At 40.4% G+C, this 4861-nt stretch overlaps 1 long non-coding RNA gene across 1 annotated transcript in view; it reads left to right on the forward strand.

Moving 5' to 3' along the window:
• Positions 1–2174: 2174 nt before the first annotated feature.
• Positions 2175–4861, forward strand: part of LOC108447065 — a 25993-nt gene continuing 23306 nt past the window's right edge. Inside the window, exon 1 of the long non-coding RNA XR_001862449.1 lies at positions 2175–2278. This is a non-coding gene — a long non-coding RNA (uncharacterized LOC108447065). The remainder of the gene's footprint in view (positions 2279–4861) is intronic.

Genomic DNA, 4861 nt, shown 5'->3' on the forward strand with positions numbered 1-4861 from the left:
TTTCTCCCTCCTCGAATTGGTTAACAGTGAGGAGTGGGGTTTGCAAGACTTTTTCCAGTTTCTATGGCTCAAAGAAACCCTCCCAGAAATGTCTCCATGCCATTAATGCTTGAAATTTCCCCTTGTACAAAATTGTATAAAATTAATATAGGCTGTAGCTCTTTCCAAAATGTGTTCATCCGATATTTAAGCTTTCAAAGTGATTATAAGGTCAGATGGGGTTGTTCTTCATCTTCTGGCTCTGAAAACCAGAAATGCTGCTGTATAATTTGAGAAAGAAAATCAGATGTTCTGATATATAAACCCCAGGCACATGTCTGTCTTTGAATAATATATCAAGGATCTCAGAATAAAATCTCTTAATAATTTAGCCATCAACCCAGAGTCTTTCATTGTGGATATCTACCAAAAAGAGATAAGTTCAAGATGAATGTTCAGATACACCTTTGTACCCAAAGATGTTAGAGCCACGTCTCTGGATATAAACAATGTTTAGTGAGATCTCAGATCTTGACTGATGGCAGTTTAACACAGTGGAATATGATTATTGGGAATTAAAAACAGCGTAGGTAAGTGGGCAAACCACTGATCTGGAAATTGGAAAATCTGGGCTGAATTCCCAGGCCTGTCACCAGCCTATTGCTCAGCCATCACCAATTAATATTTTCATTCTTGCCCCTTACACAATTTCTCTGTTTAGCTGGTAGAACGGAATCAAAGAGAAGACTTCTGTGTTTATGGGTAAAGATTGCTCCCTCAGCTGATGCTACCCTGTCGAATGTAAAATGAACGTGAGGTCCTGGAGAAAGAGGTCAGGAAATGGCACTGATAGTGCAGTTCAGGATCCTTCTTCAGCTCTGTCTCCTGCGCTGGGCCTGTTGCTGGAAATATGGTTGTTCAGCTTCAGGAGAGGAGTAAGAAAAAGGTTATCTCCTATCCTAACCTGCTACCAGGTCCACTTCATGCACAGGTACTTCACTGCAAGGTTATTACATGGCTCTATGTAGTAGCAACCTACCAGCCACTCAGCAGTGACAGAAAACACGACTTCAGCTACCTATTACCAAATCCATTATTTATTTTCCTAAACCAGGGAATATTCTCAGGGTCTGAAACTCAATTACACTAACAACATGAAAATAATTTTATGTTTTACTTAGGGAAAATATCTTAACCTAGAAATCTAATTTCATTCACTTTCTTTTGGGTATTTCCTATTGGATCATAGAGTTAAATAATCCAATATGCTCGCTTTGGTGTTTCCCTTCCACTGTCCTTCATCACTGTAAGCCTTATGAAGAGACAGGCAGTAAAGAAATCAGATGTGTGGAACAATCTCACCGACATTTTTAACAGCACTATTAAGACAACAGTGAACTGGATTATGATGTAAGGACAAGCATCAACATGAAGTCACGCATGTGGGCACAGTGTTTGGAAACATCAGCACCAAGGAGCCAGAAAAGGCAAGGGAATCAGATAACCCACATACTTTCACAGAAGGGAAGAATTTCTTTCTATAGAAACTTTTGTTGTTCTGCTATATTGACTGTTGCCAAAATTATGTTAATGTTTATATATTTTATATTTATATTTATATTTACATTTACATGTATATGTATATTCTTATCTGTCTAAATTTTCCTTTTTTAAAACTCAGGAGCTTATTCAATCCTAAAGCAAAAGGTTTAATTTCAGATTTAAGCTTTATTTGGAATGAAAGTGGGTCTGAAGCAGAACACTTCATGTTGAATCAAAGCGATTTAGCATTCTCTGAATGGCTTTTGCTGCTTTTTACATCTGAAGCTGCTAAAACAGACAACTGAGAAAAATATTTTAGCATTGACAAAGCTTCATTTTTTTTTCATGAAAAATGCATTCCATTAATAGATACTGTCTAGTTTTATTAGGATTTCACACCATTATCAAGGTCTGTCCACAGATACCTGAGAAAAATTGATTCCCATTGCTCAACTGTATGTCTGAAATTTGTGTTTATTGTGGACACAGCAAAAAATCACTCAAGAATTTCCCCTCAACAGGCACAGAGGGCCTTCTTTATCCTCAGACATGTTTAACTTGCTTCTCATAGGATGCATAACTACAATTCATCCATGTCCAAAAGTCTTCTTAGTTTAAGGACTGCTCTATCTTGTCACTTTTGACAGGATTTCAGTTTTGTGCTTCAAGAACAAAGCAAAAGAAGCAACTGCTCCCTGTTCCAACACAGAGACCACTGACTGCTGAGGTCCCAGTGCTGTTTCCTACTATTCTCCAGGTGAGTCCAACCCAGCTCAGCAAGCCCGGAGAGGAGCATTGCAAGTCTGGTAGTAAACAGCAAATAACCAATAATTGCTAGGAGTGAGTGATTCCAAAATATTCAAAGCATTACAGGAATCTTTTCAAGAGTATTCAGTAGCATCATCTATTTTTCTCATATCAAAGAACAGTTTATTTGCTTTGTAATGGCCTGGTTTTCTTGTTTTCCTGTGTTCATTAAAGTCAGTGGTTACAGGTAGGTTTTGGGAATGGAATAGCTGATCAGTGTGTGAAATAGAGACTGAAATCCCTAAGTCCATCAAGCAATGATTCCATTGTAAAAAATTTTCTAGTGCTGGAACTGATATGTCTGTATCATTTGTATTTGAATAAGCCTATCCAGAAGTGACATGAAAAGAGCAAATAATGCTTGACAGGGAGCAAATGTGTTAGACAAACTCTCCTACAACTACCTATATTAGTACTTTTGGAGACCAGAAAGATTAATCCACAGATGGTAAATTGTCTGACATATATGCAAGCTGACAAGGTTTTTCAATCTTCAATTATTGTACTAAATAACTTTTTATCTCATGTGAGATTTCTGCCCCTGAACTTTCCTTTATATCATTATTTGCTAGAGGACTGTTGTCAGCTCCACAGCTAAGGTGCTTTTGAGACTGAAAAATGCCATTTACAGCTACTGGTTGAAGGAGAGAAGATAAAATTAGAACCTGAGATGACTTCACTTGTTCAGGTGAAATCCCAAATCGGCCCTGGAAGCAGTTGCTCTGGAACAAAATCGACCAACAGAAAATGTTACTGAGCTGCTCTTCGATCACATTTTCACCGCAGTCAGTACTGTAAACACCAAGCACGCAGATGGCAGAGCTCAGCGTCAGCTGCGAACACTGCCTGCGAGCGATTGGAAACACTCATTTTCTCATTCCTCCTTCCACCCTGGGGTAACTCCGCTGCCTCAAAGCTGGCACAGGCTTGCAGGAGGGGAAATAAGTTCACAGCACAAAGCCTAGTGAGCATTAGTTTCAAAACATGGGGTGAGAGAAGGCTTGCTGCATTCTAAAGTCCAGGTCAAAACAGGATATTATTTCATTCTTTTACTTGTGAAGAAGATAGCTCTTTGGGGAAAGGCAGGTTGGACAAACACTTTGTAAGACACATTTGCAGTGACCTATAGGACAATGAGTTCCATGGGGCACTGGAGACAGTTCCACTTGGGAACCTCAGAGGACTAAAGGCAGCCTTGGGAGACAGGCGCTGCTAAGAGCTGCTGTTAACATGAAATACACAACCTTATATCTGTCATGAGGCTCTTCTGTTGTTCACATAGTAGGTGTCTTGCTGCTGTGTGCATTCTTCCCCTTGGGAATGAGCAGAATTGTTACCTATCTATTTTAATTTGAAGTCATTTTGACATCAAATTTGACAAAGTACCCTTCAAAAGCCAATCTTATCACTTGCTGTCTGCAATGTTCTTTTCTCTCATCCTATATGGAAAAAACAGCATGGAATGCTTGTTCTGAAGCTTTACAAAAATAAACACTGCAGGTACCACAACAGCATTTTCTTGGTTAGCTAAAAGGACTCCACAGCACAGAATACAAGCAGTAACAGGACTTAATCTTGCTCAGTATAGAATGTACAAATAATGTCAGCCAAACATATATGAATCCAATCAAAATTACCCTAGAGACAGCAGTCTGTTAATCATCTTACCAGTAAATTTACTTTTTGAACAGGAAATAAATTGCTGTGGTAAGGGTATCATATTTTTTTGCCATTTTTTGGTAAGTATTTCATTTCCACAAAGGAATAGTTTGACTGTTGAAGATAAAACAAGTTTGCAGCAGGTACAGCAAAATATATAGAGTGAGCTGACAGCCAAAGCTGCCTCTTTGGACAGATAAATGTACCTGAGCACAAGCAGCAACGCTGAAGTTCATTTAAGGACCCAGCAAAATAACTGACCAGAGACAGGGAGCAAAATCCACACGGAAAATTAGGCGCCCATGAAATGCCCTTTCACAGCACCACATGAGCTGTTCTGAGATAAATGACCAGGGTACCTACCTGGTACTGAACATCAGGGTACTTCCCACACAGTTTTCTTTGCTTGGCAATGCGTAGAAATGGCACTGGGGGTGACACCTATCACCAAGCTTGTGCTCCGTTGTTTGGCTGCCATTGACTGGCCTGAGCTAATCAGCCACTGAACTCTAAGTAGAAACATTAATTTGGCCTCTGCACAAAAATAAGTAATGAGATTGTCATATGTTGTCATAGGTTAGCAAGTATAGTCCCAGAAGCGATGTCCTTGCTAAGGGGTGCTTACAGTTTCCTCTGGGAACTGATAGAACCTATCAGCTGGCCAGTTTGGATATGGACAATTCTCTAAGCCACTTAAAGTTGTGATCACCTCTGTGATCCACATTTAAGAATAGGCAAACTCCCCCTCCAAGCTCTCTCTCGTTTCCGGCGCTGGGACAGGTGGCTGCGGGCCCCATGTGGGGGCCAGCGGGCCCGGCCAGGCCCTGCTTGGGCCAGGCTGGGGCGGGCCACGGCCCTCCCGAACGCACTGACC

Source organism: Corvus brachyrhynchos, unplaced genomic scaffold, assembly GCF_000691975.1.
Source record: "Corvus brachyrhynchos isolate BGI_N302 unplaced genomic scaffold, ASM69197v1 scaffold44, whole genome shotgun sequence".
In the NCBI taxonomy this organism is placed as follows: domain Eukaryota; kingdom Metazoa; phylum Chordata; class Aves; order Passeriformes; family Corvidae; genus Corvus; species Corvus brachyrhynchos.